Genomic DNA, 26,986 nt, shown 5'->3' with positions numbered 1-26,986 from the left:
ATTACAGAATCTGAGGCCCAAAATCAGGTTAGAAGGGATGTTGAAATGGTGTTTAGAATGAATTGGCCAACAGATGTAGAGTTTACAACACTGACACCTGATACCCCCATGCTGCTTTCAAATAGTGCATTTCCCTGTAGGCCTTCAACTAGAAATGTCAAAGGGTTGAATTTAATGGTACCACTTAATCTGGGGAGAGTACACTTAAGTTGCATAATGGAAACTCTGGAACCATTGAAGAGCTTAGAGAGTGGAGGAAAGGACAAATGCAGGATGTATTGAGTTTAAAGGGTGGCTAGGCAACATGCTTTAGGGTGAGTAAATTAGCAGGGTGAACCCTGATGTCAGCACTGACAAGAAGAGTGTCTGAAAAAATTGTGATTTCTTAGTAGTTTTAAGGATTATTGCAATTGTTTGGATCATTTTGAAACATGTATTTATGTCAGTGGCCTCATCGAATGTTCGAGACCCCGAGATCAGCAAACTAAGTCTCCTCGTTAACTGAGAAGCAACGTGAGGGTCAGTGATTTATCTTGGAGCAATGGCGACAGACCTGGGACAAGTGCTCGCTGCGTGCCTCTTCCCCTCCTCAGTTTAAGTGCAGTTAATTTTCTCCTTCTACATGGGCGCCAGAGTCGATGGCGAACTTTCAATGCATACACTCCACTTTTTACTATCCAAACAGTGAGGTGGCCATTAGCAATGAGAGCTAAAATCAGTAATTCGGATGGGAGGTCTCAGTCAAGAGAAAATACATGGGAAAACATATAGCAGAGATGCCTGCCCTTTCACTGGACAAAGTAGATCCATGTGAGAGCCAGGAGCAGAGTTGGCAGCTCTACAAGCTGGTGAGAAGTGGCCGCTTGGATATGTTTGCATGAGAAGACACTTTATTTAAAACCAATGGCTGACATTACAAGTTAATGCAGTGTACAGGGATTCTGAAATTGGATGGAACTGACTGGAGTCCAGCTTTGTCCTTATTAGTTGTGGGTTTGAGCCAGTTGAACATCTTTTTCAAGCCTCGCTGTTCTATTTCCTCCCATGTCTTGCTTCCTCCCATGTACTTGGTAAACATGAATGCAGCATTTATTATAGCTTTGTAATGATATATAAAGTAGGGTTATTGAAAGCTACCCCAGAAGGTATTGTTGTTGATGTTGGTTGGTAAATATGAATTTGGAAAACATATTAAAACACTTAACATGGTACTTGGCATTCATGAAGTGTTCCAGAGGAGCACTGCTGAATTGCTGGTATAGGAAAACCAAATTTCTGGCTGAGGAAAACAAGGGAGGTGACAAAGAATCTGGCATGAAATGAGCAAAAACATGGATACAACATGGTTTTGAAGGTAGTCATTCCCTGATTTTAGGAGGTAATTTTTTATCTTTGTTTACATATTTGTGATCAGAATATTTTCATCAATAAAAAGAATAAAGCATTAAAGTACATTTCTGTTACATAATGTTACACAGTTGGAGGATGGACAGGATAGAGATCTTTCACCTCCCCTGTCTTCTATCCTGGATGACAGGGCATTAGGAGGGCTCGTGTCCCCCAACCCCACCCCCACCACAAGGACCACTGACGCTGAGTTGCACATTGGAAGGAGCCCATCCTCCAGCTCATATCACAGGCCAGGAGAGCTAGGCTGGTGTTTTCAGGGAGTTTGGGAATACTTGCTAAGAAAACCTTGTACTCCTTAGAAATAAGTAAGGTGTATTGCTTCTTGGCCTTTTGGCTAAGATCAAGTATAGTATCTGTTCTTATCTGTTTAGAAATAAGTAAGGTGTAAAGTTTTCCTGGGCTCACTGCTCAGTGAGTAGGACCACCACCTTACACCAGGATCACTTTTTGGGTCTCCACATAGATGGCAGAAGGAATAAGAATCTTCAAGACAACAGAATCTTCCTAGGGAAAGTAGGTGTCTCTGAACTGAGGAAAAAGAATGATTTTTTGGAAGCTTTAATGCAAGTGACCAAACCTGTAGTAGAATTATGTCCCCAGATACTTCTTAAAGAGGGAAGAGGGTAAGAATAAGGTTCTTATGGGAGAGGAGAAATTTCTACTTCCCCCAAGCAAAACTATTTGGTGTAAGATGAGAGAATCAGGCAATCTCAGGGAGTTGATGTTGTTGACTGGTGACACATACTTAGGACATTCTGGTGTGGTGGAGACAGCCCAAGTTGGGGGCAGCCTGAGCGATGGGGATGGGTCTGAGTGGGTGAGTCTATGATCCTTGAGATGGCAGTGGATGCAGGCAAATGGAGGCAATACCCTAGCTTGGTGGGGCAGAGGTAGAGGTGCAGTCAGTGGAGTCCCAGTCAGTAGCCCTTCCATAGCCAGCTCTGGAGGAAACGGGACATGCTCTGGTGTGGCTGCTGGATTGTTATTGGCTAAAGAATGCCATGAGTGCCAGGATGGGGATTGAGGTGCTAGGGCCTGGCTGAGGCCTCCTACTCTGTGTCAGAGCCATCTCTGACCTTGATAGGACATTGAGGTGAGGCAGCTGCTGCTCAGGCATTGATGGTGCTTCCCAGTTAAGGAGAAGCAGTGAGTGATTTGGAAACCTCCAGGTTCTCAAATTCTTTAGTGATTGGCTTTAGGAACCTGTTATGAAGAGATTTTAGAAGGAATATATTGGACAAAGAAAACTGAGAAAGCTGAACATTGAAAAAAAGAGAAGAGAGAACTACTGCATAGTGGAAAAGAGCTGTAATAGTTCTGTATACCGAGAACTATGATAAGTGCTTTGCATGAATTATGCTGTTTATGTATTACAAAGGCTATGCCATTGGTCCTAAATTAATAGCCAGGTTTATGGCCATTCAGTACAATCATGATAGCACTTATTCTCTTCACTAAGCCTTGGTAGAATGTTCTAGTATCTAATACAATATTGCATATAAGGAATAGTGTATCATTTTTGATTACAGGCAAATGCATCAAGGATACAATTTGAGATGAGTACATCGTTAGGCATTGAGACAAATGATCATTATAGATAATGTAAAATGGAGGGCACATGTGGCCTCATGCAAAGGCAGAATTCCAGGAACAGTCAGATGGAAGAAGACAGTTGGGACTCGTGCTGGAGCCTCTTATGCTGAGGATGGGAAAGAGGCACACACTTGGCTCTGAGCCATGAATGCTTGGTGGGGATATTCACAGCTAACAGTAGAATCAGGCTGTGGAGATTTGCTTGTGTGGTCAGCTCTGTGAGTGTAGATGCATTCTCAGCTGCTGGTGGAAGAACACGGTCTCGGCCTTGCAGCAGGCTTCCTCTGCCCTTTCCTGCTTTTCAGACCCTCCGATCTGCTTTCTGTGATCCCCCGTTTTGTTTTTGCTTCATTTCTTTTTTATTGAAAGATTTATTTATTTCCTCGAAATTCAGAGTTGTAGAGTGGCAGAGACAGAGAGGTCTTCCATGCGCTGGTTCAGCCCCCAAATGGCTGCAATGGCTGAAGCTAGGCCAATCCAAAGCCAGTAGCCAAGAACTTTTTCCAGGTCCCCTACACAGGTGGAGCAGCCCAAGCACTTGGGCCATCTTCCACTGCTTTCCCAAGCCATAGCAGAGAGCTGGATCAGAAGTGGAGCAGCCGGGACTCGAACCTGTGTCCATATGGGATGCTGGCACCGCACCAAAGGCGGTGTCTTTACCTGCTATGCCACGATGCCAACCCCATTTTCTGCATTTCATAACAGAGATTGGAAGAAATATTCTGTATTCCCTCTTTGATCCTATTTCTGTGTAGATTTTCAGGGGAATTTAAGTTTTGCAGTGAACTTCTTAGTATTCAGCTCCATACATGCCAGCTTCCTAACTTTAAATACCTAGCCTTCCAAAGTGCATCCTGAACATTGCTAAGAAAGAAAAGAACGTGTGGCCTGTATGTATAAGTATCTGTATGCGTCTGTGTTGATTCCTCTGCTTATCCACCTGTCTTACTGTCTAGCTATAAAGAGAGAATGAAGTGACAGGGGAGTACACATCACCATCATCATCATCATTATTATTTTTTGGGGGTCTACTCCAGTGGAAGGAGAGGCTTTACTGGGCAAGAGGTAGGGGTTATCTATAAGAAACATGAAATTTTGAGGGTCATGTTTATAATTTGATTTGTTGATTATATCCTATAAAAGCAACAATGTGGATAAATGAAAGTAGTAATTTAGTGCAGTGATGTATTGGACTTGGAAGTTCTAGGGGGACTTTTGCAGAGTGCTTTGCTGTTATGTTTTTAGGAAATAAAGATGACTTTGTATATAGAATAGAACAGAGGAATAAGTGTGACATACATAATAATATTTTAATGGCTTTCTTTTATTTTTTATGGAATCTTCACAAAAATAAACTGTGGCACCGTTAATTTAATTCTACATTGAAAATAAAATATGAAAAATTTTATTGGACATCATTGTAGATTGATCTAATTGAACAATCTGTTGTTTACAAGTCAGTCAGATGTATATAGTTTCCTTATAACTCAGGGTATCATTTTTACAGAAGTTTTCTCAATAAGAACTGTAATAAATATTTCAATATACTTTTAGATTTGTACAAATGGCTGTATTTCAATCTACTCACATTGTATCAAAGAAATTTGAAAACCAAGAGATGAAATGCAGAATTAGCAAGAAAATGACAAAATGATAAAGCCATGGAATGACTAATTCATTTAATATTGAAATTGCTTGAATCATTTTATTCCTGGAAGTGATCAGTTTAGTTCTGTTTTAGCAATTTACTTCTTAAAATCTTAGAAATTTTGTTTACGAGAAGCTAAAGCAATAATTATGGTCTCAGATACTGGTGATCTTTTTCTTTTTCTTTTTACACAGCTACTGTGTATCACTAGCCTGCGAAGATTTCAATTTAAAGGTTTATGTTTTTCACTTTGAAGCTGAAAAATAAATGCCAAAAGCATTAAGCAGTGGAATGTCTCCTTTGGGGCAATATTTGAGGTGATAGTGATGACACTAATCGTAGAGGAAGTGTGACATAGGCAGTTAGAACAGATCAAAAAACATCTGAAGTTTTTATTATTTGCCTGATAATTTAGTAACTCAAAGTTCTCAAAACTGAGTGATTCACTTTTCATTTAATCTTTTTAGGGAATTTATTTGACAGTTTTGATTTAAAATACTTCATGCTTTTTAATAGTTCTAATTTTTCTTTGTACAGAAAGGTTGAGTATGATTGCCAACATTTGCTTCATTTTAAATATTTAGAGCTATATAAGGTACTATATTATGCACAAAATTAATAACAAATAAGGCAAATATTAAGCAATTCCTTTAAAATATGCTAGAAATAATTGCAGTAGTACTAATAATGTTTATCAGTCAGCTACCAAATTGTTGACAACTTTTTCATGCTTTATCTCATTGAATCTTCGCAAAAAACTCTATTATTATCTCCACATTACATCTGAAGAAAGTGAGTCACAATGAGTGAAAGAGTTAGAATTTGAACTAGAATGTTATTGACAATACACATATTAATGTTTAAAATTTATTAGTTGATTTTTAGTTATGTTTTGAAAAGAGAGAGAGAGGTGAGAGAGAGAAGGAGGGAAAAAGAGAGAGATAAAGACAGAGAGATCTTTCATATGCTGCTTCACTCCCACAGATGCCCACAATAGCTAGGGCTGGGCCAGGCTGAAGCCAGAGAAACTTTGAACTCAATCTGTGTTTCCCACATCAGTGACAGGAGCTCAAGCACTTGTTCCATCACCTGTTGCCTTCCAGAATGTGTACCAGTAGGGAGCTGGAACTTGAAGCAGGGTTTCAAACTCAGGCCCTGTGATATGGGGTACAGGCTTCCCATCTCGTGTTCTGATCACTGTGCTTTTGTATGTGGAGGAGAATCAAGGCACAGTGCTTGTACGAATAGTTCAAGCTATGACTGGGGAGTCTGAAAAGGTGCAACCATGAGTTCAAAGACTGAGTTTGGCATTTGTATTTATATAATTTGAGGAAGTCTCTTAAACTCTGTAAGCTTTACTCTTTCTGTATACAGTCAAGCTGAATTATTGGATAGTTCTGAATATCAAATGGAATGACACGTGGATTATTATGTGTGTAATGATTTACATGTAATAAGGGGTGATGGTGAAAGGACTTGGAAAGAGAATGATTTTGGAGGGATAACAAAGTCAGCTTTAACCCTGTCTGTTGGCCAAAGTAACTATTGCTTTTTCTTCTGAGGGCAGGCTAATTCATGCTTTGCTCTTGAAATCTTTAATATTTATGCCCACGGACAAATTAGGAGTGCAGTTTATGTTGATATGACCCACATTCATATTAAAATTGCTCTTTAAATGACATTCATTAATAATTCTTTGATCATCTTTGTGTTTAACCAAATTGATAAAATCGCTTTCACTGTTTCCTTCTAGTAAAACCCTTTGGTGTTCCTCTGGAGATTTTATTGATAAACTCTCCCTTAAGCATACATCCAAATTAAATGTGAGAACCTGCAGCTAAAAGAAATTGCTTCCAGCAATGATTCACTAAGATTAAGAATCAATAGCAGTTTCATTAAGGGAGGAAGGGTAGTTCAGACATGTTCCTCCCTCTCTTCCTTCTTCCTGAAAGAAAGGGAACAATCGTTGATTGCATCTTTCCTTTTATGTGTACTGTTCATATCCTAGAAAGATGGCTGCTGCTTAGCAAAATTCTATGTGTCTCTTCAAATCTGCTGAGTTCTATGAATAGAGCTCGTCTTTGCATTCTGAAAAATTGACACTCATTTAAGGCACTGCTTCTTTAATAATGCATACCATGCTGAGCCTACCACCAGTGAGCCCTTTACAGTCACCAAATCCTACTGATATATTTGAATTAGTTAAATTTCCAATTTCTCTCTAAGCACATGCTTTAATTTCCTCTTCCTTCCCATCGACTACTTGGGCTAGATAGTGGGTGTACAGATGGATAAATGGGCTGGTGGATTGGTAGTAGATGCATAGATGCATTAATGGACAGGTATATTGATGGCGGGAGACAGGAGAGGAGGGAGAGAAAAAGAAAAGCAGAGAGGAATTACAGAGTTAAGCATGGCAGTGCCTGTACTTCTAGCTATATGATCCTGGGTAGTTTATTCAAGCTCTCCCTGTCTCAGTTTTATTTTATTTTTTAATATTTAGTTATTTGTTTGAAAGGAACAGAGATCTCTCTCACTGTCTTTGTCTCTCTCTGAGAGATCTACTATATGCTGGTTCACTTCCCAAATGTCTGTGACGGTCGGAGTTGGGCCAGGCTGAAGGAAGGATACTGGCACTCAGTGTGTCTCCCACGTGGGAGGCAGAGACCCAGGTACTTGATACAGCATCTGCTACCTTGCAGGGTGTGCATTATCAGGAACGTGAAGTTGTAAGCAGAGCTCAGACTTGAACACAGGCATTCCAAGCTGCATCTTAACCACTATGCCAGGAGCTTGCCTCTGCGCCTCAGTTTTATCACCAGTAAAAAGATTGTAAATATTAGCTACTACTTCATAATAATGTGAGAATTAAACTGTATTAAGTGTAGTGTTTTGATCAGTGTCTGTCATATGATAGACACTACACAGTTGTATAATTTTGATCTACATTACTAGTAATACTATTGAAAAAAGATGAAGAGATAGATACACACAATGTAACTTTTAAGATGCCATTTGAGGCTAGAGTGATTCAAGATAAAAATAATTGCATTTCAGCTAGGAGGAACCCAAAAATGACTTCTGAGTTATCTTAGAAAGGAGATGGACTGTTTATGCAGTGAAATGCTGCAAACAGAATATGATTTTATCTGTAGGATGGGATCTTAGGTAGAATGAGACCATACTCATAATAACAGAGTGAGTTTATAATCTTTTAAAAGACATTTCAGTATTAAGGAATCATTCATATGAGGACTACATTGTGGTCCAGAATGAGTTAAGGAACTTAAAAAAAAAAACAACACTATTTTCCAAGGCAGTGTGAAAGATTAATTTTTTACCGTGTGACGATAATCAGGGTACTCAGATGGAGACAGAGTTTTATCATAAGTTACTACACCTCTTGTGTCAGGCATAGATGTGGTGATGTGGTATTTTCTCTCTTGTGTCAGGCCACATCAGTATCTAAGAGGTGTTCAGACACTGTGTTATAAACACTCTTTCAAACTCCCAAGAGCTTAGTCCATCCTGACCACCTTTCTCTCAAGACCTCTGGAATTCACTCACAGGTAATAACTAAGCATAATTGCTAATGTTTGCTACTTTTTCTTAACAGTCAGGCACTATTTTAAATGCTTTGCATTGATTTCTATATTCATGTTATGTGTTAGGAGTTTGGTGCTATTGGTTTGGCTTATAGATAAGGAGACTAACGCACAAAAGGTTAAATGTTGTGTCAGAGCAAGCCAGTGGCAGAGTCAAGGTTCAAACCCACTGTGACTCCACAGGCTGAGTCCTAAGCTAGTGCCCTGTATAGTAAGGGGCTAGCATTTTTGGATGGTTATAATAAAATCTAGCATTGAATACAGCAAAAAAATTTCATCTCCACCTTACAGTTCATTTCCAGGCTTGTAGGTTTGTGTTAAGTGCGTATAGTTGAAGTTTACTGTATAAATGATTTCAGAACTAACTAACCTACTTCCCTTTTCCTTCAGATATAAAAGGAGAGAGAAAGAGCCACTCTGCCTTTCCCTAATGATTACTTATGTACATTCCTTTTTTTTTGTTCTAAACTTTGCTAGAGGGAAGAGTTACAAGTGCTTTTTTATTTTTTGAATCCACTTCCAGCTACCAAATGAAGTTCTGGGAGAATATGCTTCAATTATCCTGGATAGATGTGAGAGAGTTGTAAAGATTACTGCTTCTGGAGCATTGGCTGGCTAGACCATGCACCTCTGCCATGAGGGGCCATGGGAATAACCACTTTTGCTGGCTTAGACTGAATTGGTGGCCGTGAAAGGACTTGGTGGCTGCGTGTAGCATACATAGTGACGATACTGGCCTTCATGGAACACCTGTCATGCCAGGTAGAATAGTTAATATTCACTGACTCACCTTCTTAAAACAACTCAGCAAAAGAGATGTGGTTATCCTGTATTACAGGTGGGAAGAGCAAGGAATAAAGATAGTAAGAAATTTGCTCCAAGTCACAAACCCCTTGAATGACAGAGCTCAGTTTTGAACTTGGATGGCAGGGACACTTGCTCACTTCCTATCATGTCATGCAGCCTTTTGTTGTAGCTCAAGTATGTGATATAGATAAGTGTTGTCCCCGTTGTTTCTACCTGAACATAAAGTGCAGCTCCAGCATTGGTATAGGATTTGGGAGTCTTTTGTCCTCTGCACCTTTTAGATGCACGTGGTTCACTGCATTGGTCAAGATTTTGCCACTGCATCTGGCTTTGCTTCCATACTCACAGCTGAAGAGAGAGGAGGCAAATGACAAAGTTTAAAATGGCAAAGAATCTGGATCCTGACACTGACTGTCACAGGTCAGTGATTTCCGTTTTTAGTCATGGCATTGCAGTTCTTTGAATAGACTTCAGGGACCCGGCTTTTTTTTTTTTTTTTTTTTTTTTTTTTTTTTTTTCTGACAGGCAGAGTGGACAGTGAGAGAGAGAGACAGAGAGAAAGGTCTTCCTTTGCCATTGGTTCACCCTCCAATGGCCGCCATGGCCGGCAGGCAGGAGCCAGGTGCTTCTCCTGGTCTTCCATGGGGTGCAGGGCCCTAGCACTTGGGCCATCCTCCACTGCACTCCAGGGCCACAGCAGAGAGCTGGCCTGGAAGAGGGGCAACCGGGACAGAATCTGGCGCCCTGACCAGGACTAGAACCTGGTGTGCCGGCGCCACAGGCGGAGGATTAGCCTATTGAGCTGCGGCGCTGGCGAGGGACCCTGTCTTTAAAAAGGACAATTAGAGTTCCCCAGCCTATGTTGCAGACAGCATTACTATGAAGGTATGAAAAGAAAAGGTTGTAGTAATGCCTAGAAAAATAGCATTCACATTGACACTGGTCTTTATCAGTCTCACTGGGGAAACTTTCTGGACAAATAATTGCTTTCACAAAGAACATTTTTCCACTGTCGTCTGATTTTTTTTTTTTACAAATGATGAGATTATCCAGTCTCAAACTTTACTGCATAACTATCCATTATTGAGTTGGTATGAAACTTTTGTTTGAAATGATCGTGTACTATTTCTCACTTTGTTCCTGTTCCCCTAGTTCCTAAATGTTAGTAAATGGAAGTACAGTCACAGGGCAGTAGTATTTGTAGTGTTGTGTTTATTGAAAGAGCATCTTTTACTGGATTCTTAAAACAGGAAGGGATGGGGCTGATTGCTGCATGATTTGTCTATGGACTCATGAACCAGCTCTTGTCTAATTGAGTCAATGAGTCAGCTTCCATTTATTGAGCTCGCAGCTGGGGGTGGGGTAGAAGCAGGCATTTTCACCAGAGTTGAGCATCTGCTCACTGCTTAAGTAGCATGCGCCTCCAGACTCTGGCTGGCCTAATGGACTTTCCACCGTGTCTCTGCTATTGAGCAGTGATTAGTGTACAGATTGGGACATATTTGGTTTCAGTTCAGTCTGTTCCCGCAGATGAGGCCCACGTATGATCACATCAAGTAAATTATTTAAGGTGCAGTGCCTATGTAACCTGAGCCATAAGTGAAAGCTGGCCCACCCTCTGTTCTGTCACACTGGAGGGCTCTTTAGTTTCTAAAGAAAACAGTCCATCTTGTGAACTGACATCATTAGAGGCATAAAAATTCAAATGCACCTTGAGCGATTTCTTTACTTCAGCGTAAAATCTCAAGCATGATGTCCAAAAGTTTAATATCCCCTTCACTGAAATATAATGGTTTAGGGTTAGGTGGAAGAAAGTTCTAGTACACTTATGGTAGTTCTAGAACAGTGTGACTACTGGTAATCTGAAGAAATTTGAATCTGTAAGCAGCATTCCTGTTCACATTTTATGTTATCTTTTTTCCATTTGTGAATTTAGTTTGGTTATAAACACATTGGCTGCGGATCTGGCATGAGGGATGTGTAACAGATTGAAGAGAATACCTTGCACAGTCCCTTTAGTTTGCAAGGGAAGGACTTTAGATCTTGATGTAAATTGACATCTTAAAGGCCACACAGGGAGAGTCAGAACACAAGTCACCTTACTTCTGATGGAGGAAGCTCTCAGTTACCTCACTTCCCACCATATCATCCTATTTTAGTAAAAAAAAAAAAAAAAAAAAAAATCAAAGCCTACATCTTTTTCATTTTCCTTTTTCTACTCTGGTTTCAACGATTTGGAAACGGGAAAGTTGAACAGGAACTCAATCCATCTCCCCTGTCCTATTGTTGAATCACTTTGCCAAATATAGTTGCTTGTTTCTGTCTGTTCTTGTCCTTGCCTGGATAAGGCCTGTTTTTGAGCCCTCTCTTCTTACTTTTCCTGAATGCGTGTAATGAAATGTTAAGGTGGACAGTGGCAAATGATTGTCTCCCTGAAGTTCAAGGTCTGATAGTTACAGCCTTGCTACAAAAAGGGTTTATAGCTCACATCCCTTGGAAGAATAGGTAACAACAGAAAGGACCCAGAACTTTGTTATTCTCTGTGATTAACAGCTCTGAATTGCAGACGGGATCTTCCTATGGGAGGAAGGAACCTGGCCTCTTCTGTGATCATCCTAAAGTGTGACTGATTGGCTACCCTATTTTGTTTTGCTTTTTAATTTTAATTTTAATTAATTTTAACAGATTCAATGTGATTTGTAGATACAAGTTAAGAACAGAATGATATTCCTTCCCTTCCTCTTTTTCCCACCTTTCTTCCTCATACCTTTTTTTAATTTGTTTTTAGTTGACATATTTTAAATTTTTATTATAGTAAAAAGGCTAATTACTTCACTTAATAATAAGCTTAACAACTAAATAGCAAAAGGCCCTAGTTTAGTGGAAAGATAGATGTGGGGTATAAACAATAATTAAAAGTATAAATGGCCATTCACCCATATAAAGATTTTTTTGTCAATTAGTCATTCGTAATTTATTTCAATGAAATAGAACCAATGATAAAGTAACATCTAAATATTTTATGAGTGATTATACTATAATTATTCAGTTCATTTAGACTTTAAATCATTTCCTCAAAAGTTTATGCACAGGAATAATTTTATGCAGATTACAATGAAATAATTATATATTACATGTTTTGTTTTCTAAATAGTGTTTGGCTACCCTACTTGAGAAAAATATCTAAGGGCAGGTGTTTGTCCCACAGTGAAGTGCCTGGATTTGAGTCCTGGCTTTCTGATGAAACACATCCTGAGAGACAGAAGGTGATGGCTCATGAAGTTTGGTCCCTTTCACCTACATGGAAAATTTATTGCGTTTCCAGCTCTTAGTTTAGTCCTGGCCCAGCCCTGGCCATTGTGGACATTTAAGCATGAACCAGCAAATGGGAACTATCTCTCTGCCTCTCAAGTAAGTAAATAGATTAACACAACGTTCTTAAAGAAAGAAACACATCTAGACCTCATTAATAGAGGTAAAAGAGGTTAGTTTCTACTATTTGACATTTTTTTAAAAATATAGACTATGTTGGTCTTTTTTTTTTAAATTTACTTGTTTGTTTGAAAGACAAAGTGCCAGAGAGAGAGAGAGAGAGGGAGAGAGAAAAAGAGAGAGAGAGAGATCTTCTGTACACTGGTTCACTCTCTAAATGATCACAGCAGCCAGGGCTGTGCTTTTTCTGGGTCTTTCCTGTGGGTGGCAGGGGCTTAAGAACGTCAGCCATCTTCTGCTGCTTTGCAGGGGCATTAGCATGGAACTGGATTGGAACTGGAGCATTTGGAACACCAATAGCACTCCCTCCTTGGCATTCTCTTATGGAGACATTTATAACATGTGCCTTTGTACACAATCAATTTGGAACTCCTTTAAGAAGTGACCTTAATTGTAGTCCCTGAATTTGGTGCTTCTCAAACTCCAAAGCAAAGCAGTTTCCCAATGATGAATTTCTTAAAATGCATGCAGTGTGGGGTTGTAGTAGATAATTGGGGATTCGAGACTTTTAGTCCTTTTTTTACTCTCTTAAAGCTCTGGATTAAAGATGGCAATCAGATAAAACCACCACCAAACAATAATACCATGAGTATATGTTGTCTCCTGCCAAAATATATTCTTGATTATTTTATGGTGATTAAGACTAGCCCCAGGCAATACTCCAGCAGGTGAATTTCCTCAGAGCATTTCCTTTGCTTTTTTGTCCACCTGTCACCCCTTGCCACTGTCCTGTTTTTCAGAGCAGCTTGCACAGTCTTATGACCCAGACGGTGTTACAGTGGTGACTGCATGTAATACGAGTTGCTGCTTTGTAGGAATGTTTACTTTCCTCTGGGTTTGTTCTAAATGTATAGTCACTTAACCCAAATGACTAAATCTATGACTGTTCATGGAAAACACAGCTTGATCATGAAAAAAGTAGTGTTTGACATTTGTCCCAGGTGTTTCTGCTGACAGCACTGCCTTTAAGTTTGGATGTTAATTTCAATTTAGCATTTTCTTTATTTTTGAAAAAATTTAGATTCTTATCATGTTCGTTAATTATAGAATAAATTAGCATGTTTATAGAAAAATCATTAGATGGTGGAATTCATAAAGGCTCTGTTTTTCTAAATAATTATTTGCCAAACAGAGTACTGAAGTTTTAATTACAGACAACAGAGCAATTGGGCCAAATTGCACTCTCTTCCTCGATTGTGCAAACTCAGATGCCCCTTATCTTTCTGACTGGTTATCATTCTGCACAGAGGCATCTAATTTCCTTAGAATATTCCCAAGCTGTAAAGATAGGTTGGAGAAAATAGGGCCTAGAATTGCTTTTGTGCTTTTCAGTAAATTCATTTTCTCTTATTTTTTTACTGCCTATTCTCAAGTATGCTTTTCTACCCAATAGCAAAGAAATAAAAATCCCTAGTGTTCCCTGCAGTGTCCTTTTATTTCCCGTTCACTGTCTGGCCCCTTAGTTCTCTGCTATCTGCCCCACCACCACCTCTGGGGGGACATGAGCAGCCAAGTCCAAGTGAACTGTGCCCAGCATCAACTTTAACTCAATTCCCGCTTGCCTACCTGGACCACTGTGGGAACCCAGAATGCGTGGTTACTGCAGCCACTTTCTCTGACTGGAGAGGATTTATCGAACAGTAGTCTACTGTGTCATATAGTCATACGGTATAATTGATGTCCTTTCTTTGTCTATTAGGTCCTGTTGAGAATATTCCCGGCCAACCTATCTTCCCCTTAATCAATTCATTAATTTCTCATAGGTAGAAATCTTACCATTTCTGAAGGCTGCAGAAAGAGGAAATGAGATGAGTTTAACAAATCCCCCTTATTTTGGAGAATTCACTTAGTTGACTGTAATGTAATTTCCAATTGATAATAGTTCCAGTTTATCAACCACAAATTTTACTAGAAAAAGAAAGTACACTAAACCGTCTTTTCTCTGTATATTTCCAGTTTTAGCTTTTCTAGGGGGCTGGAACATAGACATGAAGCCTATATTCTGTTTGTTATGTTTGATTGATGAACCCTTGTTTGCTATATTTAACTTTGAAAGTAGATAATTGTGATGGATTTATATATTTCTCTGAAACAAAACCCCAGAGAGTAAAATAAAACTTTTTTCCATGACTAACCTCTGTTTGTCAACTTAACCAGAGCCCACTTTTCCATGAAAATAACACAGCCAAACTTTTAACTCTCTAATTTGCATATCAAGGACAACTGGTTGTCTGTAACACTTTCTTTATCCCTAAGTCCTCATTCTGTGTATATTCATATAACTCATGTACATATGGATATGCAATTTTCTAACATTTTATTATAAATATGTGTAACACAAAATTTATAATCTCAACCATTTTTAAATATATTGTTGAAGAGCAGTAAGTATCTTTACATTGGTATGTGACAATTCTGTAAGATTTTTTTCATCTGACAAGACTGAAAATCTGTACTAACCCAAACACTGTTTCCCTTACCCAACCTCCATGTAGTCTTTCTGTTTTCTGTTTCCATGATTTTGATTACTTTAGATACTTTGTATGGGTAGTTTATATAATATGTATCATGTTGTGACAGGCTCATTTTGCTTAGCATGTCCCAGAGATTCCTCCATGTTATCATATGACAGAATTTTCTTCCTTTTTAAAGGCAGAAAAATGTTCTATTATAGTTACCAGTATGACTCTATCACATGTGCTTTATTCATTTATCTGTGGATAGACGATTGGATTGCTTCCTCCTCTTGGCTACCAAGAATAATGCTGTGTAAACATGTATGTGCTGATACCTTTTGGGATTCTGTTTTCACTTCTTTTGGGTACATAACCAAAAGCAGAGGTTACATGGTGATTCTATTTTTAATTTTCAGGGGAATTTTAACACACATAGTTAACATATACATAACGCTTGAGCCATTTTACATTCCCACAATCAGTGTGCAAATGTTCTAGCTTCTTCTCATATGCACTAGAAGTTGTTATTTTCTATTGCTTTGATCCTGGCCATTGTCATGGCTGTGAGGTGGCTTATCACTGTCGATTTGGTGTGCATTTTATGATTAATGATGTCAAGCAGCTTTTCACATGCTTGTTTGCCGTTTATGCAATTGCTTCTTCTTGGAAGAATTGCAGTTCAAGTCCTTGACCCATTTTAAATTAAACTTTTTCTTGTTGATAGGTAAAAATTCCTTATACATTCTTGATATTACTCTCTTATCAGGTATATATTTTGCACATAATTTTTTTTGTGAAAGAAATCTTTCCTGTCTTTTGATATAAAGAAGGTTTCAGTTGGATACAGTTCTATATGTATATTTTTGCTTTTATTTCCTGACCTTTTCATGTCACATCCAAAAAATCATTGAAAAACCCGATGTTCTGAAGCTTTTCCCCTATGTTTTCTTCTAGGAGCTTTAAAGTCTTGGGTCTTATGTCTAAGTCCTTAATCCATATCTCATTTATTTTATATCCAGGTTTTCTGACATCATTTGTTGATGAGACTATCCTTTTTCTATTGTGTAGTCCTAGAATCATGTCAAAAAACATTTGGCCATACTTTCAAGGGTTCATTTCTTGGTTCTCTGTATAGAGGAGCCAGGCTATGTATCTTCATATCAGTGCCTCACTATTTTAATTACTGTTTCTTTGTAGTATATTTTGAAATCATTACATGTGAGGCCTCCAAATTTTTTCTTTTTCAAGATTGTTTTGGGTATTCAGGGTCCCTTGAGGTACTTTACAAGTTTTACAATTTTTTTTTTCATTTCTTAAAACAAAATGCCATTGAGGTTTTGATAAGGATTGCATTGCATCTGTACATTGCTTTGCATAGTAAGGACATTTTAATGGTATTACATCTTCCAGTGAATGAACAAAAGATTACTTTCAATTCATTTGCCTCATTTCTTTTGGCAATTTGTAGTAGTGTTTAATGTATTAGTCTTTAACATCCTTCAGTAGGTTTATCCCATTTTGGTGCTTTAATAAATGGGGTTGTTTTCTTAATTTCCTTTTCACAATGTCAGTGTTTAGAAATAAATCTGATTTTTTCATTTTCATTTTGTGACTTGCAGCTTTACTGAAATTATTTATTAGTTGTAGCAGATTATTTATTTATTGAGTCTTTAGAGCTGCTGTATATAAGATCATGTCATCTGCAATAAGTAATTTTACATATTTTCTTCCAATTTGGATGCCTTTTTTTTTTCTTGTCTAATTTACGTGGTTAGAATTTCAAGTATAGTGGTGAATATTAATGATTAAAGTAAACTTCCTTAATTTCTTCTGATCTTAGAAAAAAAAAACTTGCAGCCTTTCACCATTGAGTAAGATGTTAGTGGAGAGTTTTTCACATATGGTTTTAAAAATAACATACGTGTTTTTTTTTTTTTTAGATTTATTTATTTATTTGAAAGGGAGAGAGTCAGGGAGGGCAGGGGGAATATATTTTCTATTCATTGGTTCACTCCCCAAATTCATGCAATACCCAAGATTAGGCTAGACCAATCCAGGTTCCTGGAACTCCATCCTGACTCCCACATGGATGGCAGGAATTCACATAGTCGGGTCATATTCTGGTGCCTCTGAGGTATATTAGTAGGAAGCTGGATCAGTAATGTGGAATAGAATGGCCTTGAACCAAGCAGTCCAAGATAGTATGTGGACATCTCAAGCAGTAGCTTACCTGTGCCACAACATCACCATCATATGTCATTTTTTTTTTTAGACAGGCAGAGTTAGACAGTGAGAGAGAGAGAGATGGAGAGAGAGAGAGAGAGAGAAAGGTCTTCTTTCTGTTGGTTCACCCCCCAAATGGCCGCTATGGCAGGCACATTGCGTTGATCCGGAGCCAGGAGCCAGGTGCTTCCTTCTGATCTCCCATGCAGGTGCAGGGCCCAAGCACTTGGGCCATCCTCCACTGCACTCCCGGGCCACAGCAGAGAGCTGTTGAGATACTTTCCTTTCCGAAATTTCATGTAGTTTATTGAATGTTTGTATCATGAAGAACTGTTGAATTCTTTACAGTTTCTTTTTTTTTTTTTTGATCAATTGAAATGAGCATGTGGATTTTGTCTTTCATTCTGTTAACATGATCTGTTGCATTGATTGATCTTCATATACCAAATTAATTGTAAATCTCACTTGGTCATGGTGTATAATTTTAAATGTTCTGTTTAATTCAGTTTGCTAGCATTTCATTGAACATTTTTGCATCAATATTCATCAAGACTATTGATCTGTCTTTCTCTTTTCTTGTGCCTTTCCCTGATTTTGTTAGTAGAGTAATTTGACCTCATAGAACGAGTTTGGATTTGTTCTGTTCTCTCCAATTCATTGTAAGAGTTTGAGGAAGATTGGTGTTCATTCCTGAAGTATTTGATAACATTCCCTGGTGAAACCATTTGGTGATGTGCTTTTCTTTATGGGTGACTTTGATTATTGTCTCGGTCTTCTTACTAATTAAACAATAGTTTTAATTAATTCACTAACACCATTTACTAGATTTCTTCTCTACTCAACACATCGCATATACATGTTACTGATAATATTGGTGAAAGAAATTATGTGATACTACTAATTGAAAAGTGAAAAATTGTAAAATAATTTAGGGCTAGTAGGCAGAATGTTGCAAGTTTTCTCCCTACAAACTGTTATGTTAAATATTATATTATGTTATACTTATTATATATATTATATACTGTTGCTTTCTTTTCCTTTCTGCAAATAAGTTCTTGATCAACCTCACCAAAATAATAATAAAAATGATATGGCCAGATGTCTCTCTGCCTTGCTAGTGCATTTACCTGTGTACACATTCTTCCCACCTTTGTCTCCTGTCTTGAGCAGAGGGATCCTTGTGACCATTTTGGTCTCATCCTTTCCCCCGACTCTTCATCCCATCTCATCTTTTCTTGATTAATTCTATCCATTGTGCAGTCCTACTTTCTTCTTATCTTGGTTGTATCTCTATCTATACTTTCTCTTAGTCCCTTAAGGCAATGCTTTGATGTTTTTATTCTTAATTTACTCTATTTTCCTCCGGTATATTTGCAGTCAAACTGTTGAAGACTGTGGTACAAAGAAATTTGAATTTGATACTCACATGATGTGGATCCAAAACTGCTCCAACACTCACTTGTTATTTGATGGTGGGAGACTTAACACAAAACTTTCTTTCCTGCTTATCCAGCCACTACCTTCTTTTGATAAGTTCACTTCCTTCCCCCACCCTTCAGTGTGTTTATTCCTCTGAATCTGACTTTAACCCTCTTCTCCTTGCACCTACTGCACTTGAATTTCCCCACTCGGAAGCTCATTTATATTTTTGAGTCTTCATTTGGGATATATAATTTATGCATGGGAGACTCACAAGTGCATGCTTCCACATTTCTCTTGAAATCAATACTTGCTGTGGCCTGTGGATTTCCCTGGATGCTGTAGCATCATCTCTAACTCACTGGTTCAAACTGGTGCTCGACAACAACTCCAGCAACTTATTTTGTCCACTTGACTCACTGTGAATTCCTGGGATGTCTCCATAGTCAAGCTGACCAGATTAAATAGCCAATTCTTTACTCCAGCCCACTGCTTTTTAAGTTCCATCCCTTTGCCTATGTATTTAGCATTCAGCAGTCTATCCTTGATTCTCCAATTCATGGCTTTCCTGTTGTTCTTAAGTGGTCTCCCTGGATCCAACTTTTGAATTGGTTCAGTTCCATTTATAAAACACTAACCTGTTTCTAACACTTCTCTGCTTAAAGTCCTTTAGTTATTCTCTACAAGTTTTAGCATAGACTCTGAATTGCTTTTTACACCCAACACACTCTTTATGATATACTTGTAACTCAGCTTTATATTCTGTCTTCCCATTGCACAGCAATTTTAGCAAAATGGAACAACTTGTACTTCCAGGAAAGGACATTGCTTTCTGTTTTAATTTTTTAAAATTTATTTATTTGATACTTAGAGTGGTAACCAAAGAGAGTGTTTTCCTATTTTCTGGTTCATCCCCCAAGTGCCTGCACTGGTCAGAAATCAGCCAGGCTGCATCTGAGAGACAGGAACTCTACTAAGACCTTCTGTGTGGGTGGCAGGGACTGAGCTTACTGAGTCATTAACTGCTGCTTCTCAGGGCACACATGAACAGGAAGCTGGAACTGGGGGGACTCACATCTGATGTGGGATGCAGCTTTTTTCTTTTTTAAAAAGTTTTATTTATTTATTTGAGAGGTAGAGGTATAGACAGTGAGAGAGAGAGAGACAGAGAGAAAGGTCTTCCTTCTTCCATTGGTTCACTCCCCAGTTGGTCGCAATGGCCAGATCCGAAGCCATGAGCCAGGTGCGTCTTCCCGTCTCCCATGCAGGTGCAGGAGTCCAAGGACTTGGGCCATTTTCTACTGCTTTCCCAGCAGAGAGCTGGATGGGAAGAGGGGCAGCAGGGACCAGAACTTGTGCCCATATGGGATGCCAGTGCCACAGGCGGAGGATTAACCTACTGCGCCACAGCGCCAGCCCTGGGATGCAAGCTTTTCAAGTGGCATCTTAACCACCAGGCCAAATGCCAGCCTTCCCCCCACCCCCTCCCCACCTGCCCATTTTTCTTTCTCTCTTGCCTCTGTGTAGTTAACTTTCTTCAGTCTTTTAAGAACAGCTAACGTATCACTTGATTTGTGAGGTCTTTCTTGATCACCCATCTCACACACTCACACTTGTCTTGGAAGAGTCTTGCCTCCAATGGTACCCAGGTCTGCAGACTTCCTGGGGAGTTGCCTTTTAAGTGTTCTGCAGTCTAAAACGTGGTTAAGCTTTCAGATAGATTGACTTCTGGAATACTAATGAGACAATTTTCTTCTACTGCTGCTCCACCAGAACATACAACTTTTGACATTTAGATAATGTTGTGGGATCCTTATTAAATAATTGGCTTCAGGGATGGAGTTCTTGTTCAGAGTTGAACAGATAAGGTCACCTGTGTACCTAGCAAAGGGCTTAAGTTTGTCAAATTGCAGGACATTTAGTTAGCGTTTCTGAGGACTGGGTGTTTCCTTCTAAGAAAAGTTAGCTTGAACCAAAGTAAATTTTGCCTCTGAAGAATCAAGTCTACTTTTACTCATTCAAACAAGTGGGCAATAGTGAGGATTAGCTGACTGTGGGCATTGATGGGGCAACTATGCTTAGGAGTACAGCAATGGGGACAAGAGTGAAATTTTTCCTGTTCGATTTTGACATCAGTTATTTCACAGTTGTTTCTGCTTCTTAACAGGTGATCACAAAGTTACCCCTTTGATTGTCTTCCATGGAAAGGTTGTGTCCATTCTTATCTTGAGTGTCCTCCACATATCTGGAAGTCAGGGGTAGTGGGTACAGAGAGGAAGACATGCATTTTGTATATGATTTTGCCTCTGAATGGCAGCCTCAATCTGATATTTTAGAAATTAGATTTAGTTGTGTAGTTTTTAGTATTTCAAAAGTATTTTTTTAAACTTTTATTCAGTAAATATAATTTCCGAAGTACAGTTTATGGATTACAATGGCTTTTTCTCCCCCATAACTTCCCTCGCACCCGCAACCCTCCCATCTCCCGCTCTCTCTCCCCTTCCATTCACATCAAGAGTCATTTTCAATTATCTTTATATACAGAAGATCAATTTAGTATACATTAAGTAAAGATTTCATCAGTTCGCACCCACACAGAACATAAAGTGTAAAATACTGTTTCAGTACTAGTTATAGCATTAATTCACATTGGACAACACATTAAGGACAGAGATCCCACATGAGGAGTAAGTACGCAGTAACTCCTGTTGTTGACTTAACAATTTGACACTCTTGTTTATGGCGTCAGTAATCTCCCTAGGCTCTAGTCATGAGTTTCCAAGGCTATGGAAGCCTCTTGAGTTCACTGACTTCGATCTTATTTAGACAAGGTCATAATAAAAGTGGAAGTTCTAAAGTATTTTTAATTTAACCCACTGTATCCTGTGTTTAACATTATTATAACACAATGTATACTCAAATGTTAACATTATGTGCCTGTATCCCTGGCTAACCCCATAGGACACATAATTAATGGCCTACAATTAGATAGTGAGTATGATATGAAAAGGTGATCATTTCCTTTAGCTAGTGAGTTATGCTGAAAATAACTATAGTTTACATATAAATTAAAATGTCCAGATTCATAATTAATATGCTTCTTATTTTGATTTGAAGAAATCTAAGAAAATAATACAACTAATTTTTAAAAATTCTTTATTCAAAAGGCAGAGTGATAGAATGAGCATGGGACTGGCATCTTCATAGCTTTCATCCATTTGTTCACTCCCCATGTGGCTGCAATGGTTCAGGATGGGTCAGGCTTAAGCCAGGAGTCAGGAACTCCATCCAGGTCTCCCATGTAATTGTCATGGGCCCAAGTAGTTAGGCCATCATCTGCTGCCTTCTCAGAAACATTAACAAAGATCTGGATCTGAAATCGAACAGCTGGGTCTTGAATTGACTCTCTAATGTGAGATTTTTGGCATTGCAGGAGATGACTTAACCCACTGCACAACAACACTGACCCCACAAAAATATTTTTAAGGGAAAGTCATAAAAACAAGTTTATTACAGATTTTGAGGAGCCCAATTCAAATATTTATACAAAGTGGGTTGATAGAAGAGTCATAAAACATAATATATGCAATAAGGGGAAACACTACCGAAAATCATGATTTTCTTTTTTCTCTTGAATTTTAATCATAAAAATCATGAAAATTGCTCTATAAACATGAGTGAGCTAAAAAATATTACCAGAGTATTAGTTACTAGAGAAACAGAAATGAAATTTAGAGATGAGATTTATCATCTTCTCACTTTAATTTGTACTCCTGCTGTACTGTAAATGTAATAACCATCAACATGAAAAATGTAACAGATTGATAATACCATTGAGTTTTAATTAAACCACTGAAATGAAAAGGACCCAGATGGATAACTGGAAAATGTAGTTATCCTTTATGAAATGTGCAGGATTGCCTGTTTGTTCTGTTTCTCATAAATTAATGCTCTGCCAAAAAATAGTGCCCCATCAGAAGATTTTCTAAAAATTAATCATTTAAGTTGGTAAAACAGATGGTTGCTTTAGTTCATTCAATTTAGTTTTGAAACACTTATCACTCTCTGTCAGTAATTGTTCCCTCTCCTGTCTCTGCCCACTATGACTTCCCATTTTTGCTGCTGTATGCACAAATAGATCAATAATACTAAAGTATGTACATCTTGTTTTCTCCAGTCATTGGGCTGATGTATTTGCTTCAGAATACCCCCATTTTGTGTGTCATGTTAGGAGGTTTAAATTCTGTGAATTCATAAATCAGAAATAAAAGGAAATAACACCTTAAGAAAGCACTCAGTTGGAAAATTTTCATCACTGCTTCCAAAGGCAGCCCCTGACATCAGCTTAGTTAAGAGTGAAGAAATGGTGTTTTTTGGTATCAGTTTGATATAACACTAAATTGTCTGCTTAAGATTCAGGAGTTAAGGTTTGCTGATGTTTGTAGGAGATAGCTGCTGTTGTTCACAACTACAGACCCTGACCTGTTTGTGAGCCAGAGCACCAGGTTTCCCCTGTGGGATGTGCATGCAAACCAAGTGTTACATGGCTGGAAATGTGGTGTCATAGGTAAAGCCGCTGCCTGTGATGCCAGCATTCTGTATGGGCACTGGTTCAAGTCCTTGCTGCTCCATTTCTGATCCAGCTCCCTGCTAATGTGCCTGGGAAAGCAAGGGGAGATGGTCCAAGATCTTGGGCCCCTGCACTTATGTGGGAGATCCAGAAGAAGCTCCTGGCAATTGTGGCCATTTGGGGAGTGAACCAATGGGAGGAAGACCCCCCCCCAATTCTTTTAAGTAAGTAAATGGATCTTTAAAACATTTTGTAAGCATGTGCAAGTTTCACATTTATGACCCCCAACCCTGTGTCACATGGCCACATGAAGATGACCTTTATCCAGTAGCAGAACTGAACTTGGGAGTTGATTCTGAGACATAACATTTCCATGACAGCTACAGAGCAATGAGACACATGAGTGTAAACACAGAGAACTCTGCTCATTGTTTTCTCTGGGATAACTGTTGAGGGTGTAGGGATAGATGGTTCTTGGTCTGCAGAGGGCAAGAACATCAAGTGTTTTCCTGTTGATTGTGAATTATCCCTAGCGTGATCAGGATGGCATCTCTAAGACCCGTCTGCTCTTCCAGTGCTCCTAGACGGAGAGGGGGCAGAACAACAGGAGATAATAAATCATCCGAGCGCTGATTCTACCTGGATGCTGTAAGGATTCCCAGCAGGGAGTGATCAGAATGACTTGTGTCTAAAAAGAGGACAGAATTAGAGTATTAGATTGTGATGAATGATTGAGATGTGGGGAGTAGACTATTTTAGGGGATGACGGCAGCATGGTTGGAGGCCTGGAGGAGAAGGACTGTGGCGTGATCAGGGAATGGGAAGCGTTCTGGAAGAACAGTTCATCTTTAGGAACTGTGGCAGAGAATGCTGGCTGAGTAGGGGAGGGACGGACTCTGAAGGAACTTTTAGGTTAAGTGGCAGAGGTTTGATCTCTTTTGACAGGCCACACACAGCCCATGTTGTTCTTGATCCTGAAAGTAATGTGAAAGGAGAGTGGTAGGAACATGAATCAACTAGAAAGTGACTGCTCTCATCCAGGCTGAGAGATTTATCTGAGGAATGAGTCATAAATTGTAACTTTAAGTGATATATGAGTATATTAACTCTCGAGAGTGAGGAATCCGGGATGCTGTCCTGGTCTTCATGTAGGCCAGTTTCTGTGTTTGCTCAGGTTGCCTGCCCAGCCTCAGTAGGCTGAGACCTATATCCCCTCATTGTTGTCTCACACTGGTCCAGTGTAGCTCTGTATTCTCCAGGGCAGAGTTGTTTGTTGACTACACAACTCAGTGTAGGCCAATAAGAGTACTTTCTCAGAATTTTTTTGATTGTTTGAGTTAGGAAAAGTCTTGATTTTCATTTTGATCATGAGGCTATAAAGCTGTAAGACAAAAATCTACCTGACACTAAACAGCTCCATGGGCTAACAAGGCTGGAAGGATGAAGTCAGATTGCAGAAGGACACAGCGATTAGATCAATGGTCAGGGGGAAATGCATGAATACGTATATGAGTCTGTGTGTGGGTGTGTATCTGTGTATGTACTCATGCCTTCATATATTAGAACATCCCTGGAAATAAAGCCGCTTTTTTACAGATAGGAAATCATTGCTCAGAAAGTCTAGCAATTTGGGTAATACAAGGAAGATTAAGAATCACAGTTCATTTCTTTTTTTATGAGATGGATTTTTTCCTCCTGGAGTAGAGCATTCTGTTGCATATTTGAGCTAATGCGGATTATATGAACTGTACTCTCCTGATCTTTCTCTCACACTAGGAGCATGGATTCTTGGCAAACTACAGCCACTGTAGCTCTGTTCTCTACCTTAGGAAGATGAACTATTGCTCTCCCTGGATATGTGATTCCCAGTTGTGCGAAATATAGAAAGCTTTTCCTTCTAGAAAAGAATATAAATTGTTTAGTGAAAGAGTAGCCAATTAAAAAATCACCAATGTTAATCACCAATGTGTTAATGAAAAGACTATATTGTTGCCTAAACCAAAAAAGCAGTAAAATTAAAGTAGGATTAGTTTTTAATTTATGACACTCTTAGTATATAGGCACATTTGGCTACAAGGTTGTTACAGACAGGAGGAAACACTTGTGGAGATTTCAAATGATATATTGGACACTTTTCAAGTAATTTAATGTAGACAGTAATAAGCCTGATATTTTTCAATTACATTTAATGTAGATTGACTAACATTTTTACAAATTACATTTATTGCAGATGTTGCTGATTCTCATTTTTTTTTCAATTACATTCATTGCTCTCCTTTTTCTTGATACACAGATAGTTCCTAATTTACAGTGTTTCTACTTCAAATTTTGCCACTTTATATACCAAGTGATACACATTCAGTAGAAATCATACTTTGAAGTCTCTGTTTTCCAGGGCTGGCTGTGTGTGGTGTGAAATGCTCTTGGCAGGTGGCAGCCACAGCTCCCCTCCAACCATGCAATCGTGAGAGCAAACAACTGGAATTCTTGTGTGCTGTGTGACTGAGCTATGATATTCAGTGGGATAGGTGTATGAAATACACTTAAACTAAAGTTTATCTGGGTGTAACCCCATTCTAAATTAGCATCTATAGTTTTATCCCATTTAAGACTTTTGGTTTCATTTTCTAAGCTACCTCCAGAAATAGCATATTTATTAGCTATTACTTGCCTGAACTTGAATCCTAAACTCAATAATTTATTTGTAGTTCACCAAAGAGATCAAAAAGTGACTCAGGTAGAAGGACAGTCAAGAGAGGGGGAGAGGGGTCAGAACTGTGGCGCAGCGTGTTAACACCCTGGCCTGAAGTGCCGGCATCCCATATGGGCACTGGTCCGAGACCTGGCTGCTCCACTTCCAATGCAGCTCTCTGCTATGGCCTGGGAAAGCAGTAGAAGATGGCCCAAGTCCTTGGGCCCCTGCACCCGCATGGGAGACCAGGAAGAAGCTCCTGGCTCCTGGCTTCAGATCGGTGCTCCTGGCTCCTGGCTTCAGATCGGCACAGCCTCCGGCCATTGCGGCCAGTTGGGGAGTGAGCCAGCTGATGGAAGCCCTCTCTCTCTCAATCTCTCTCTTTATGCCTCTCCTCTCTCTGTGTAACTCTGACTTGCAAATAAACCAATAAATCTTAATAAAAAAAAAGATTAAAAAAGAACAAAAAAAGAGAGTTGAATATTGTCTTCCTAGAGAACTGAAAGTTGGAAGAGATAGAAAAGAATCGAAGAAGGTGAGTAGTTTATATCTGTGAATGAATCTGAAAATTGGTCGTTGAGTGTGGAATTATTTAAATATGGGCAGGAACATAAGAAAACAATGAAAAGGTGAATCTGTAGACTGCAGGGAGAAATAAGGTAAGAGGATGCAAGGGGCTCAATAATTCCCCCTTCTGGCCACCAGGGGGTGGTAATGTCCTAGAGAAGCTTGGCAGGCACCGGAGGCAGTAGGGCCTACTTGGGTGTGGATAAAGCATCGGTATGCTGAGAGTGCTTACAAGAAAAGGAAGGTGATATCTGTAAATCTGGTTTCTGTTACTCAGATACTATCTTTATATCAGACTCTATTCAATGATTGATTTCTCCATTTATAAATTATACTTTCTGGCCATTATTGGGCTATCATTGTCCATATATTCTCAAGTTGGACTCAGAAAATTAAGTTCAGATCTATTATGATTACCACTTAGTGCCTGTCATTGAAAATTCTTGCTTGGTGGATTTTTAAATTATTAATAGATTTTAATCGCATAACTATTCTACAATTAGT

At 38.9% G+C, this 26,986-nt stretch overlaps 1 protein-coding gene and 1 pseudogene across 4 annotated transcripts in view; both read left to right on the top strand.

Annotated features, from left to right (window-relative positions):
- THSD7B (thrombospondin type 1 domain containing 7B) overlaps positions 1–26,986 on the top strand; it is a 1,008,953-nt gene that overhangs the window by 175,502 nt on the left and 806,465 nt on the right. The gene's annotated exons all lie outside the window — the stretch shown is intronic.
- Positions 1,725–1,859, top strand: LOC127491939 (U2 spliceosomal RNA; annotated as a pseudogene).

Source organism: Oryctolagus cuniculus, chromosome 3 (assembly GCF_964237555.1).
Source record: "Oryctolagus cuniculus chromosome 3, mOryCun1.1, whole genome shotgun sequence".
In the NCBI taxonomy this organism is placed as follows: domain Eukaryota; kingdom Metazoa; phylum Chordata; class Mammalia; order Lagomorpha; family Leporidae; genus Oryctolagus; species Oryctolagus cuniculus.
The sequence above is the reverse complement of the archived record's forward strand: the minus strand, read 5'-3'. Positions and strand labels throughout refer to the sequence as shown.